Source organism: Ascidiella aspersa, chromosome 4 (assembly GCF_963924565.1).
Source record: "Ascidiella aspersa chromosome 4, kaAscAspe10.2, whole genome shotgun sequence".
NCBI classification, from domain to species: domain Eukaryota; kingdom Metazoa; phylum Chordata; class Ascidiacea; order Phlebobranchia; family Ascidiidae; genus Ascidiella; species Ascidiella aspersa.
In genome coordinates, this window is record NC_139450.1 from 24,611,887 (window position 1) to 24,621,792 (window position 9,906).

Sequence of the window (9,906 nt, forward strand, 5' to 3'; positions counted from 1 at the left end):
TATTGGTCAACATTTTTTGGTCTAATCTATTTAAAAATGTAAAACTTAAATAAATCATATTGTGCCTACGACAATTGGTATTCCTAGGCGGTCACCCATCCAAGTACTAACCAATCCCAACGTTGCTTAACTTCCGAGATCGGACGATATCGGGTGCATTGAACCTGGTATGGTCGTAGACAGTGTTGGTAAACATTTTTTGGTCTAAAATCTTTAAAATGCTAACATTTAAATATATTTTAAAAATAATAATTTGCCTATGACAATTGGTATTCCTAGGCGGTCACCCATCCAAGTAGCAACCAATCCCGATGTTGCTTAACTTCCGAGATCGGACGAGATCGGGTGAATTCAACCTGGTTTGGTCGTAGACAGTATTGGTCAACATTTTTTGGTCTAAAATCTTTAAAAATATTAACATTTAAATATATTTTAAAAATCATATTTTGCCTATGACAATTGGTATTGCTAGGCGGTCACCCATCCAAGTACTAACCAATCCCGACGTTGCTTAACTTCCGAGATCGGACGAGATCGGGTGCATTTAACCTGGTATGGTCGTAGACAGTATTGGTCAACATTTTTTGGTCTAAAATCTTCAAAAAAGTTAACATTTAAATATATTTTATAAATCATATTTTGCCTATGACAATTGGAATTCCTATGCGGTCACCCATCCAAGTACTAACCAATCCCGACGTTGCTTAACTTCCGAGATCGGACGAGATCGGGTGCATTCAACCTGGTATGGTCATAAGCAGTATTTCTCAACATTTTACGTCTAATCTATTTAAAAAAGTAAAAACTTAAATAAATCATATTTTGCCTACGACAATTGGTATTCCTAGGCGGTCACCCATCCAAGTACTAACCAATCCCGACGTTGCTTAACTTCCGAGATCGGACGAGATCGGGTGCATTCAACCTGGTATGGTCGTAAACAGTATTTCTCAACATTTTACGTCTAATCTATTTAAAAAAGTAAAAACTTAAATAAATCATATTTTGCCTACGACAATTGGTATTCCTAGGCGGTCACCCATCCAAGTACTAACCAATCCCGACGTTGCTTAACTTCCGAGATCGGACGAGATCGGGTGCATTCAACCTGGTATGGTCGTAGACAGTATTGGTCAACATTTATGGTCTAATCTGTTTAAAAATGTAAAAACTTAAACAAATCATATTGTGCCTACGACAATTGGTATTCCTAGGCGGTCACCCATCCAAGTACTACGCAATCCCGTCGTTGCTTAACTTCCGAGATCGGACGAGATCGAGTGCATTCAACCTGGTATGTTCGTAGCCAGTATTGGTCAACATTTTTTGGTCTAATCTATTTAAAAATGTAAAAACTTAAATAAATCATATTTTGCCTACGACATTTGGTATTCCTAGGCGGTCACCCATCCAAGTACTAACCAATCCCGACGTTGCTTAACTTCCGAGATCGGACGAGATCGGGTGCATTCAACCTGGTATGGTCGTAGACAGTATTGGTCAACATTTTTTGGTCTAAAATCTTTGAAAATGTTAACATTTAAATATATTTTAAAAATCATATTTTGCCTATGACAATTGGTATTGCTAGGCGGTCACCCATCCAAGTACTAACCAATCCCGATGTTGCTTAACTTCCGAGATCGGACGAGATCGGGTGCATTCAACCTGGTATGGTCGTAGACAGTATTGGTCAACATTATTTGGTCTAATCTATTTAAAAATGTAAAAACTTAAATAAATCATATTTTGCCTACGACAATTGGTATTCCTAGGCGGTCACCCATCCAAGTACTAAGCAATCCCGACGTTGCTTAACTTCCGAGATCGGACGAGATCGGGTGCATTCAACCTGGTATGGTCGTAGACAGTATTTCTCAACATTTTACGTCTAATCTATTAAAAAAAGTAAAAATTTAAATAAATCATATTTTGCCTACGACAATTGGTATTCCTAGGCGGTCACCCATCCAAGTACTAACCAATCCCGACGTTGCTTAACTTCCGAGATCGGACGAGATCGGGTGCATTCAACCTGGTATGGTCGTAGACAGTATTGGTCAACATTTATGGTCTAATCTATTTAAAAATGTAAAAACTTAAATAAATCACATTGAGCCTACGACAATTGGTATTCCTAGGCGGTCACCCATCCAAGTACTAACCAATCCCGACGTTGCTTAACTTCCGAGATCGGACGAGATCGGGTGCATTCAACCTGGTATGGTCGTAGCCAGTATTGGTCAACATTTTTTGGTCTAATCTATTTGAAAATTATAAAAACTTAAATAAATCATATTTTGCCTACGACAATTGGTATTCCTAGGCGGTCACCCATCCAAGTACTAACCAATCCCGACGTTGCTTAACTTCCGAGATCGGACGAGATCGGGTGCATTCAATCTGGTATGTTCGTAGCCAGTATTGGTCAACATTTTTTGGCCTAATCTATTTAAAAATGTAAAAACTTAAATAAATCATATTTTGCCCACGACAATTGGTATTCCTAGGCGGTCACCCATCCAAGTACTAACCAATCCCGACGTTGCTTAACTTCCGAGATCGGACGAGATCGGGTGCATTCAACCTGGTATGGTCGTAGACAGTATTCGTCAACATTTATGGTCTAATCTATTTAAAAATATAAAAACTTAAATAAATGATATTATGCCTACGACAATTGGTATTCCTAGGCGGTCACCCATCCAAGTACTATCCAATCCCGACGTTGCTTAACTTCCGAGATCGGACGAGATCGGGTGTATTCAACCTGGTACGGTCGTAGACAGTATTGGTCAACATTTTTTGGTTTAAATCTTTAAAAATGTTAACATTTAAATATATTTTAAAAATCATATTTTGCTATGAGAATTGGTATTCCTAGGCGGTCACCCATCCAAGTACTAACCAATCCCGACGTTGCTTAACTTCCGAGATCGGACGAGATCGGGTGCATTCAATCTGGTATGTTCGTAGCCAGTATTGGTCAACATTTTTTGGTCTAATCTATTTAAAAATGTAAAAACTTAAATAAATCATATTTTGCTTACGACAATTGGTATTCCTAGCCGGTCACCCATCCAAGTACTAACCAATCCCGACGTTGCTTAACTTCCGAGATCGGACGAGATCGGGTGCATTCAACCTGGTATGGTCGTAGACAGTATTCGTCAACATTTATGGTCTAATCTTTTTAAAAATGTAAAAATTTAAATAAATGATATTATGCCTACGACAATTGGTATTCCTAGGCGGTCACCCATCCAAGTACTAACCAATCCCGACGTTGCTTAACTTCCGAGATCGGACGAGATCGGGTGCATTCAATCTGTTATGGTCGTAGACAGTATTGGTCAACATTTTTTGGTCTAAAATGTTTAAAAATGTTAACATTTAAATATATTTAAAAAATCATATTTTGCCTATGACAATTGGTATTGCTAGGCGGTCACCCATCCAAGTACTAACCAATCCCGACGTTGCTTAACTTCCGAGATCGGACGAGATCGGGTGCATTCAACCTGGTATGGTTGTAGACAGTATTCGACAACATTTATGGTCTAATCTATTTAAAAATGTAAAAACTTAAATAAATGATATTATGCCTACGAGAATTGGTATTCCTAGGCGGTCACCCATCCAAGTACTAACCAATCCCGACGTTGCTTAACTTCCGAGATCGGACGAGATCGGGTGCATTCAACCTGGTATGGTCGTAGACAGTATTGGTCAACATTTTTTGGTCTAAAATCTTTAAAAATGTTAACATTTAAATATATTTTAAAAATCATATTTTGCCTATGACAATTGGTATTGCTAGGCGGTCACCCATCCAAGTACTAACCAATCCCGACGTTGCTTAACTTCCGAGATCGGACGAGATCGGGTGCATTCAACCTGGTATGGTCGTAGCCAGTATTGGTCAACATTTTTTGGTCTAATCTATTTAAAAATGTAAAAACTTAAATAAATCATATTTTGCCTACGACAATTGGTATTGCTAGGCGGTCACCCATCCAAGTACTAACCAATCCCGACGTTGCTTAACTTCCGAGATCGGACGAGATCGGGTGCATTCAACCTGGTATGGTCGTAGCCAGTATTGGTCAACATTTTTTGGTCTAATCTATTTAAAAATGTAAAACTTAAATAAATCATATTGTGCCTACGACAATTGGTATTCCTAGGCGGTCACCCATCCAAGTACTAACCAATCCCAACGTTGCTTAACTTCCGAGATCGGACGATATCGGGTGCATTGAACCTGGTATGGTCGTAGACAGTGTTGGTCAACATTTTTTGGTCTAAAATCTTTAAAAATATTAACATTTAAATATATTTTAAAAATCATATTTTGCCTATGACAATTGGTATTGCTAGGCGGTCACCCATCCAAGTACTAACCAATCCCGACGTTGCTTAACTTCCGAGATCGGACGAGATCGGGTGCATTTAACCTGGTATGGTCGTAGACAGTATTGGTCAACATTTTTTGGTCTAAAATCTTCAAAAAAGTTAACATTTAAATATATTTTATAAATCATATTTTGCCTATGACAATTGGAATTCCTATGCGGTCACCCATCCAAGTACTAACCAATCCCGACGTTGCTTAACTTCCGAGATCGGACGAGATCGGGTGCATTCAACCTGGTATGGTCATAAGCAGTATTTCTCAACATTTTACGTCTAATCTATTTAAAAAAGTAAAAACTTAAATAAATCATATTTTGCCTACGACAATTGGTATTCCTAGGCGGTCACCCATCCAAGTACTAACCAATCCCGACGTTGCTTAACTTCCGAGATCGGACGAGATCGGGTGCATTCAACCTGGTATGGTCGTAAGCAGTATTTCTCAACATTTTACGTCTAATCTATTTAAAAAAGTAAAAACTTAAATAAATCATATTTTGCCTACGACAATTGGTATTCCTAGGCGGTCACCCATCCAAGTACTAACCAATCCCGACGTTGCTTAACTTCCGAGATCGGACGAGAACGGGTGCATTCAACCTGGTATGGTCGTAGACAGTATTGGTCAACATTTATGGTCTAATCTATTTAAAAATGTAAAAACTTAAACAAATCATATTGTGCCTACGACAATTGGTATTCCTAGGCGGTCACCCATCCAAGTACTACGCAATCCCGTCGTTGCTTAACTTCCGAGATCGGACGAGATCGAGTGCATTCAACCTGGTATGTTCGTAGCCAGTATTGGTCAACATTTTTTGGTCTAATCTATTTAAAAATGTAAAAACTTAAATAAATCATATTTTGCCTACGACATTTGGTATTCCTAGGCGGTCACCCATCCAAGTACTAACCAATCCCGACGTTGCTTAACTTCCGAGATCGGACGAGATCGGGTGCATTCAACCTGGTATGGTCGTAGACAGTATTGGTCAACATTTTTTGGTCTAAAATCTTTGAAAATGTTAACATTTAAATATATTTTAAAAATCATATTTTGCCTATGACAATTGGTATTGCTAGGCGGTCACCCATCCAAGTACTAACCAATCCCGACGTTGCTTAACTTCCGAGATCGGACGAGATCGGGTGCATTCAACCTGGTATGGTCATAGACAGTATTGGTCAACATTATTTGGTCTAATCTATTTAAAAATGTAAAAACTTAAATAAATCATATTTTGCCTACGACAATTGGTATTCCTAGGCGGTCACCCATCCAAGTACTAACCAATCCCGACGTTGCTTAACTCCGAGATCGGACGAGATCGGATGCATTCAACCTGATATGGTCGTAAGCAGTACTTCTCAACATTTTATGTCTATTCTATTTTAAAAATAAAAACTTAAATAAATCATATTTTGCCTACGACAATTGGTATTCCTAGGCGGTCACCCATCCAAGTACTAACCAATCCCGACGTTGCTTAACTTCCGAGATCGGAGGAGATCGGGTGCATTCAACCTGGTATGGTCGTAGACAGTATTGGTCAACATTTATGGTCTAATCAATTTAAAAATGTAAAAACTTAAATAAATCATATTGTGCCTACGACAATTGGTATTCCTAGGTATGGTCGTAGCCAGTATTGGTCAACATTTTTTGGTCTAATCTATTTAAAAATGTAAAAACTTAAATAAATCTTATTTTGCCTACGACAATTGGTATTCCTAGGCGGTGACCCATCCAAGTACTAACCAATCCCGACGTTGCTTAACTTCCGAAACCGGACGAGATCGGGTGCATTCAACCTGGTATGGTCGTAGACAGTAATCGTCAACATTTATGGTCTAATCTATTTAAAAATGTAAAAACTTAAATAAATCATATTGTGCCTACGACAATTGGAATTCCTAGGCGGTCGATCGGGTGCATTCAACCTGGTATGTTCGTAGCCAGTATTGCTCAACATTTTTTGGTCTAATCTATTTAAAAATGTAAAAACTTAAATAAATCATATTTTGCCTACGACAATTGGTATTCCTAGGCGGTCACCCATCCAAGTACTAACCAATCCCGACGTTGCTTAACTTCCGAGATCGGACGAGATCGGGTGCATTCAACCTGGTATGGTCGTAGACAGTATTGGTCAACATTTATGGTCTAATCTATTTAAAAATGTAAAAACTTAAATAAATGTTATTATGCCTACGACAATTGGTATTCCTAGGCGGTCACCCATCCAAGTACTAACCAATCCCGACGTTGCTTAACTTCCGAGATCGGACGAGATCGGGTGCATTCAACCTGGTATGGTCGTAGACAGTATTGGTCAACATTTTTTGGTCTAAAATCTTTAAAAATGTTAACATTTAAATATATTTTAAAAATCATATTTTGCCTATGAAAATTGGTATTGCTAGGCGATCACCCATCCAAGTACTAACCAATCCCGACGTTACTTAATTCCGAGATCGGACGAGATCGGTTGCATTCAACCTGGTATGGTCGAAAGCAGTATTTCTCAACATTTTACGTCTAATCTATTTAAAAAAGTAAAAACTTAAATAAATCATATTTTGCCTACGACAATTGGTATTCCTAGGCGGTCACCCATCCAAGTACTAACCAATCCCGACGTTGCTTAACTTCCGAGATCGGACGAGATCGGGTGCATTCAACCTGGTATGGTCGTATGCAGTATTGGTCAACATTTTTAGGTCTAATCTATTTAAAAATGTAAAAACTTAAATAAATCATATTTTGCCTACGACAATTGGTATTCCTAGGCGGTCACCCATCCAAGTACTAACCAATCCCGACGTTGCTTAACTTCCGAGATCGGACGAGATCGGGTGCATTCAACCTGGTATGTTCGTAGCCAGTATTGGTCAACATTTTTTGGTCTAATCTATTTAAAATGTAAAAACTTAAATAAATCATATTTTGCCTACGACAATTGGTATTCCTAGGCGGTTACCCATCCAAGTACTAACCAATCCCGACGTTGCTTAACTTCCGAGATCGGACGAGATCGGGTGCATTCAACCTGGTATGGTCGTAGACAGTATTGGTCAACATTTATGGTCTAATCTATTTAAAAATGTAAAAACTTAAATAAATCATATTTTGCCTACGACAATTGGTATTCCTAGGCGGTTACCCATCCAAGTACTAACCAATCCCGACGTTGCTTAACTACCGAGATCGGACGAGATCGGGTGCATTCAACCTGGTATGGTCGTAGACAGTATTGGTCAACATTTATGGTCTAATCTATTCAAAAATGTAAAAACTTAAATAAATGATATTATGCCTACGACAATTGGTATTCCTAGGCGGTCACCCATCCAAGTACTAACCAATCCCGACGTTGCTTAACTTCCGAGATCGGACGAGATCGGGTGCATTCAACCTGGTATGGTCGTAGACAGTATTGGTCAACATTTTTTGGTCTAAAATGTTTAAAAATGTTAACATTTAAATATATTTAAAAAATCATATTTTGCCTATGACAATTGGTATTGCTAGGCGGTCACCCATCCAAGTACTAACCAATCCCGACGTTGCTTAACTTCCGAGATCGGACGAGATCGGGTGCATTCAACCTGGTATGGTCATAAGCTGTATTTCTCAACATTTTACGTCTAATCTATTTAAAAAAGTAAAAACTTAAATAAATCATATTTTGCCTACGACAATTGGTATTCCTAGGCGGTCACCCATCCAAGTACTAACCAATCCCGACGTTGCTTAACTTCCGAGATCGGACGAGATCGGGTGCATTCAACCTGGTATGGTTGTAGACAGTATTCGACAACATTTATGGTCTAATCTATTTAAAAATGTAAAAACTTAAATAAATGATATTATGCCTACGAGAATTGGTATTCCTAGGCGGTCACCCATCCAAGTACTAACCAATCCCGACGTTGCTTAACTTCCGAGATCGGACGAGATCGGGTGCATTCAACCTGGTATGGTCGTAGACAGTATTGGTCAACATTTTTTGGTCTAAAATCTTTAAAAATGTTAACATTTAAATATATTTTAAAAATCATATTTTGCCTATGACAATTGGTATTGCTAGGCGGTCACCCATCCAAGTACTAACCAATCCCGACGTTGCTTAACTTCCGAGATCGGACGAGATCGGGTGCATTCAACCTGGTATGGTCGTAGCCAGTATTGGTCAACATTTTTTGGTCTAATCTATTTAAAAATGTAAAAACTTAAATAAATCATATTTTGCCTACGACAATTGGTATTGCTAGGCGGTCACCCATCCAAGTACTAACCAATCCCGACGTTGCTTAACTTCCGAGATCGGACGAGATCGGGTGCATTCAACCTGGTATGGTCGTAGCCAGTATTGGTCAACATTTTTTGGTCTAATCTATTTAAAAATGTAAAACTTAAATAAATCATATTGTGCCTACGACAATTGGTATTCCTAGGCGGTCACCCATCCAAGTACTAACCAATCCCAACGTTGCTTAACTTCCGAGATCGGACGATATCGGGTGCATTGAACCTGGTATGGTCGTAGACAGTGTTGGTCAACATTTTTTGGTCTAAAATCTTTAAAAATATTAACATTTAAATATATTTTAAAAATCATATTTTGCCTATGACAATTGGTATTGCTAGGCGGTCACCCATCCAAGTACTAACCAATCCCGACGTTGCTTAACTTCCGAGATCGGACGAGATCGGGTGCATTTAACCTGGTATGGTCGTAGACAGTATTGGTCAACATTTTTTGGTCTAAAATCTTCAAAAAAGTTAACATTTAAATATATTTTATAAATCATATTTTGCCTATGACAATTGGAATTCCTATGCGGTCACCCATCCAAGTACTAACCAATCCCGACGTTGCTTAACTTCCGAGATCGGACGAGATCGGGTGCATTCAACCTGGTATGGTCGTAAGCAGTATTTCTCAACATTTTACGTCTAATCTATTTAAAAAAGTAAAAACTTAAATAAATCATATTTTGCCTACGACAATTGGTATTCCTAGGCGGTCACCCATCCAAGTACTAACCAATCCCGACGTTGCTTAACTTCCGAGATCGGACGAGATCGGGTGCATTCAACCTGGTATGGTCGTAAGCAGTATTTCTCAACATTTTACGTCTAATCTATTTAAAAAAGTAAAAACTTAAATAAATCATATTTTGCCTACGACAATTGGTATTCCTAGGCGGTCACCCATCCAAGTACTAACCAATCCCGACGTTGCTTAACTTCCGAGATCGGACGAGATCGGGTGCATTCAACCTGGTATGGTCGTAGACAGTATTGGTCAACATTTATGGTCTAATCTATTTAAAAATGTAAAAACTTAAACAAATCATATTGTGCCTACGACAATTGGTATTCCTAGGCGGTCACCCATCCAAGTACTACGCAATCCCGTCGTTGCTTAACTTCCGAGATCGGACGAGATCGAGTGCATTCAACCTGGTATGTTCGTAGCCAGT

At 38.7% G+C, this 9,906-nt stretch overlaps 28 non-coding genes and 23 pseudogenes across 28 annotated transcripts; all 51 read right to left on the reverse strand.

Moving 5' to 3' along the window:
• Nucleotides 1-62: 62 nt before the first annotated feature.
• On the reverse strand, nucleotides 63-181 carry LOC146155134 (5S ribosomal RNA; annotated as a pseudogene).
• A 73-nt stretch (nucleotides 182-254) lies between these two features.
• Nucleotides 255-373, reverse strand: LOC146155135 (5S ribosomal RNA; annotated as a pseudogene).
• Nucleotides 374-447: 74 nt separating this feature from the next.
• On the reverse strand, nucleotides 448-566 carry LOC146155136 (5S ribosomal RNA; annotated as a pseudogene).
• Nucleotides 567-640: 74 nt separating this feature from the next.
• LOC146155137 (5S ribosomal RNA) lies at nucleotides 641-759 on the reverse strand. The gene has a single exon (XR_014496589.1). It is a non-coding gene; the product is annotated as a 5S ribosomal RNA (ribosomal RNA).
• A 64-nt stretch (nucleotides 760-823) lies between these two features.
• LOC146155138 (5S ribosomal RNA) lies at nucleotides 824-942 on the reverse strand. The gene has a single exon (XR_014495834.1). It is a non-coding gene; the product is annotated as a 5S ribosomal RNA (ribosomal RNA).
• A 64-nt stretch (nucleotides 943-1,006) lies between these two features.
• On the reverse strand, nucleotides 1,007-1,125 carry LOC146155139 (5S ribosomal RNA). Its single transcript, XR_014495148.1, has one exon. It is a non-coding gene; the product is annotated as a 5S ribosomal RNA (ribosomal RNA).
• A 64-nt stretch (nucleotides 1,126-1,189) lies between these two features.
• On the reverse strand, nucleotides 1,190-1,308 carry LOC146155140 (5S ribosomal RNA; annotated as a pseudogene).
• A 65-nt stretch (nucleotides 1,309-1,373) lies between these two features.
• LOC146155141 (5S ribosomal RNA) lies at nucleotides 1,374-1,492 on the reverse strand. The gene has a single exon (XR_014496529.1). It is a non-coding gene; the product is annotated as a 5S ribosomal RNA (ribosomal RNA).
• Nucleotides 1,493-1,566: 74 nt separating this feature from the next.
• Nucleotides 1,567-1,685, reverse strand: LOC146155142 (5S ribosomal RNA; annotated as a pseudogene).
• A 65-nt stretch (nucleotides 1,686-1,750) lies between these two features.
• On the reverse strand, nucleotides 1,751-1,869 carry LOC146155143 (5S ribosomal RNA). Its single transcript, XR_014496820.1, has one exon. It is a non-coding gene; the product is annotated as a 5S ribosomal RNA (ribosomal RNA).
• Nucleotides 1,870-1,933: 64 nt separating this feature from the next.
• Nucleotides 1,934-2,052, reverse strand: LOC146155144 (5S ribosomal RNA). The gene has a single exon (XR_014495149.1). It is a non-coding gene; the product is annotated as a 5S ribosomal RNA (ribosomal RNA).
• A 64-nt stretch (nucleotides 2,053-2,116) lies between these two features.
• LOC146155145 (5S ribosomal RNA) lies at nucleotides 2,117-2,235 on the reverse strand. Its single transcript, XR_014495813.1, has one exon. It is a non-coding gene; the product is annotated as a 5S ribosomal RNA (ribosomal RNA).
• A 66-nt stretch (nucleotides 2,236-2,301) lies between these two features.
• Nucleotides 2,302-2,420, reverse strand: LOC146155146 (5S ribosomal RNA; annotated as a pseudogene).
• A 65-nt stretch (nucleotides 2,421-2,485) lies between these two features.
• Nucleotides 2,486-2,604, reverse strand: LOC146155147 (5S ribosomal RNA). Its single transcript, XR_014495909.1, has one exon. It is a non-coding gene; the product is annotated as a 5S ribosomal RNA (ribosomal RNA).
• A 64-nt stretch (nucleotides 2,605-2,668) lies between these two features.
• LOC146155148 (5S ribosomal RNA) lies at nucleotides 2,669-2,787 on the reverse strand. The gene has a single exon (XR_014496645.1). It is a non-coding gene; the product is annotated as a 5S ribosomal RNA (ribosomal RNA).
• A 72-nt stretch (nucleotides 2,788-2,859) lies between these two features.
• On the reverse strand, nucleotides 2,860-2,978 carry LOC146155149 (5S ribosomal RNA; annotated as a pseudogene).
• A 65-nt stretch (nucleotides 2,979-3,043) lies between these two features.
• Nucleotides 3,044-3,162, reverse strand: LOC146155150 (5S ribosomal RNA). Its single transcript, XR_014497965.1, has one exon. It is a non-coding gene; the product is annotated as a 5S ribosomal RNA (ribosomal RNA).
• A 64-nt stretch (nucleotides 3,163-3,226) lies between these two features.
• On the reverse strand, nucleotides 3,227-3,345 carry LOC146155151 (5S ribosomal RNA; annotated as a pseudogene).
• Nucleotides 3,346-3,419: 74 nt separating this feature from the next.
• On the reverse strand, nucleotides 3,420-3,538 carry LOC146155152 (5S ribosomal RNA; annotated as a pseudogene).
• Nucleotides 3,539-3,602: 64 nt separating this feature from the next.
• Nucleotides 3,603-3,721, reverse strand: LOC146155153 (5S ribosomal RNA). Its single transcript, XR_014497340.1, has one exon. It is a non-coding gene; the product is annotated as a 5S ribosomal RNA (ribosomal RNA).
• Nucleotides 3,722-3,795: 74 nt separating this feature from the next.
• Nucleotides 3,796-3,914, reverse strand: LOC146155154 (5S ribosomal RNA; annotated as a pseudogene).
• A 65-nt stretch (nucleotides 3,915-3,979) lies between these two features.
• Nucleotides 3,980-4,098, reverse strand: LOC146155155 (5S ribosomal RNA; annotated as a pseudogene).
• A 64-nt stretch (nucleotides 4,099-4,162) lies between these two features.
• On the reverse strand, nucleotides 4,163-4,281 carry LOC146155156 (5S ribosomal RNA; annotated as a pseudogene).
• A 74-nt stretch (nucleotides 4,282-4,355) lies between these two features.
• LOC146155157 (5S ribosomal RNA) lies at nucleotides 4,356-4,474 on the reverse strand (annotated as a pseudogene).
• Nucleotides 4,475-4,548: 74 nt separating this feature from the next.
• On the reverse strand, nucleotides 4,549-4,667 carry LOC146155158 (5S ribosomal RNA). The gene has a single exon (XR_014496590.1). It is a non-coding gene; the product is annotated as a 5S ribosomal RNA (ribosomal RNA).
• A 64-nt stretch (nucleotides 4,668-4,731) lies between these two features.
• On the reverse strand, nucleotides 4,732-4,850 carry LOC146155159 (5S ribosomal RNA). The gene has a single exon (XR_014495531.1). It is a non-coding gene; the product is annotated as a 5S ribosomal RNA (ribosomal RNA).
• Nucleotides 4,851-4,914: 64 nt separating this feature from the next.
• On the reverse strand, nucleotides 4,915-5,033 carry LOC146155160 (5S ribosomal RNA). The gene has a single exon (XR_014497121.1). It is a non-coding gene; the product is annotated as a 5S ribosomal RNA (ribosomal RNA).
• A 64-nt stretch (nucleotides 5,034-5,097) lies between these two features.
• Nucleotides 5,098-5,216, reverse strand: LOC146155161 (5S ribosomal RNA; annotated as a pseudogene).
• Nucleotides 5,217-5,281: 65 nt separating this feature from the next.
• Nucleotides 5,282-5,400, reverse strand: LOC146155162 (5S ribosomal RNA). Its single transcript, XR_014496530.1, has one exon. It is a non-coding gene; the product is annotated as a 5S ribosomal RNA (ribosomal RNA).
• A 74-nt stretch (nucleotides 5,401-5,474) lies between these two features.
• LOC146155163 (5S ribosomal RNA) lies at nucleotides 5,475-5,593 on the reverse strand (annotated as a pseudogene).
• A 65-nt stretch (nucleotides 5,594-5,658) lies between these two features.
• LOC146155164 (5S ribosomal RNA) lies at nucleotides 5,659-5,776 on the reverse strand (annotated as a pseudogene).
• A 63-nt stretch (nucleotides 5,777-5,839) lies between these two features.
• Nucleotides 5,840-5,958, reverse strand: LOC146155165 (5S ribosomal RNA). The gene has a single exon (XR_014496071.1). It is a non-coding gene; the product is annotated as a 5S ribosomal RNA (ribosomal RNA).
• Nucleotides 5,959-6,126: 168 nt separating this feature from the next.
• LOC146155166 (5S ribosomal RNA) lies at nucleotides 6,127-6,245 on the reverse strand (annotated as a pseudogene).
• Nucleotides 6,246-6,439: 194 nt separating this feature from the next.
• On the reverse strand, nucleotides 6,440-6,558 carry LOC146155167 (5S ribosomal RNA). Its single transcript, XR_014495151.1, has one exon. It is a non-coding gene; the product is annotated as a 5S ribosomal RNA (ribosomal RNA).
• A 64-nt stretch (nucleotides 6,559-6,622) lies between these two features.
• On the reverse strand, nucleotides 6,623-6,741 carry LOC146155168 (5S ribosomal RNA). The gene has a single exon (XR_014495152.1). It is a non-coding gene; the product is annotated as a 5S ribosomal RNA (ribosomal RNA).
• Nucleotides 6,742-6,997: 256 nt separating this feature from the next.
• LOC146155169 (5S ribosomal RNA) lies at nucleotides 6,998-7,116 on the reverse strand. Its single transcript, XR_014495928.1, has one exon. It is a non-coding gene; the product is annotated as a 5S ribosomal RNA (ribosomal RNA).
• Nucleotides 7,117-7,181: 65 nt separating this feature from the next.
• LOC146155170 (5S ribosomal RNA) lies at nucleotides 7,182-7,300 on the reverse strand. The gene has a single exon (XR_014498283.1). It is a non-coding gene; the product is annotated as a 5S ribosomal RNA (ribosomal RNA).
• A 64-nt stretch (nucleotides 7,301-7,364) lies between these two features.
• Nucleotides 7,365-7,483, reverse strand: LOC146155171 (5S ribosomal RNA). The gene has a single exon (XR_014495702.1). It is a non-coding gene; the product is annotated as a 5S ribosomal RNA (ribosomal RNA).
• Nucleotides 7,484-7,547: 64 nt separating this feature from the next.
• Nucleotides 7,548-7,666, reverse strand: LOC146155172 (5S ribosomal RNA). Its single transcript, XR_014496419.1, has one exon. It is a non-coding gene; the product is annotated as a 5S ribosomal RNA (ribosomal RNA).
• Nucleotides 7,667-7,730: 64 nt separating this feature from the next.
• Nucleotides 7,731-7,849, reverse strand: LOC146155173 (5S ribosomal RNA). Its single transcript, XR_014495153.1, has one exon. It is a non-coding gene; the product is annotated as a 5S ribosomal RNA (ribosomal RNA).
• Nucleotides 7,850-7,923: 74 nt separating this feature from the next.
• Nucleotides 7,924-8,042, reverse strand: LOC146155174 (5S ribosomal RNA; annotated as a pseudogene).
• A 64-nt stretch (nucleotides 8,043-8,106) lies between these two features.
• On the reverse strand, nucleotides 8,107-8,225 carry LOC146155175 (5S ribosomal RNA). The gene has a single exon (XR_014497315.1). It is a non-coding gene; the product is annotated as a 5S ribosomal RNA (ribosomal RNA).
• Nucleotides 8,226-8,289: 64 nt separating this feature from the next.
• LOC146155176 (5S ribosomal RNA) lies at nucleotides 8,290-8,408 on the reverse strand. The gene has a single exon (XR_014497341.1). It is a non-coding gene; the product is annotated as a 5S ribosomal RNA (ribosomal RNA).
• A 74-nt stretch (nucleotides 8,409-8,482) lies between these two features.
• Nucleotides 8,483-8,601, reverse strand: LOC146155177 (5S ribosomal RNA; annotated as a pseudogene).
• Nucleotides 8,602-8,666: 65 nt separating this feature from the next.
• Nucleotides 8,667-8,785, reverse strand: LOC146155178 (5S ribosomal RNA; annotated as a pseudogene).
• A 64-nt stretch (nucleotides 8,786-8,849) lies between these two features.
• LOC146155179 (5S ribosomal RNA) lies at nucleotides 8,850-8,968 on the reverse strand (annotated as a pseudogene).
• A 74-nt stretch (nucleotides 8,969-9,042) lies between these two features.
• LOC146155180 (5S ribosomal RNA) lies at nucleotides 9,043-9,161 on the reverse strand (annotated as a pseudogene).
• A 74-nt stretch (nucleotides 9,162-9,235) lies between these two features.
• Nucleotides 9,236-9,354, reverse strand: LOC146155181 (5S ribosomal RNA). The gene has a single exon (XR_014497893.1). It is a non-coding gene; the product is annotated as a 5S ribosomal RNA (ribosomal RNA).
• Nucleotides 9,355-9,418: 64 nt separating this feature from the next.
• On the reverse strand, nucleotides 9,419-9,537 carry LOC146155182 (5S ribosomal RNA). The gene has a single exon (XR_014495532.1). It is a non-coding gene; the product is annotated as a 5S ribosomal RNA (ribosomal RNA).
• A 64-nt stretch (nucleotides 9,538-9,601) lies between these two features.
• Nucleotides 9,602-9,720, reverse strand: LOC146155183 (5S ribosomal RNA). Its single transcript, XR_014495155.1, has one exon. It is a non-coding gene; the product is annotated as a 5S ribosomal RNA (ribosomal RNA).
• A 64-nt stretch (nucleotides 9,721-9,784) lies between these two features.
• LOC146155184 (5S ribosomal RNA) lies at nucleotides 9,785-9,903 on the reverse strand (annotated as a pseudogene).
• Between the last annotated feature and the right edge of the window lie 3 nt (nucleotides 9,904-9,906).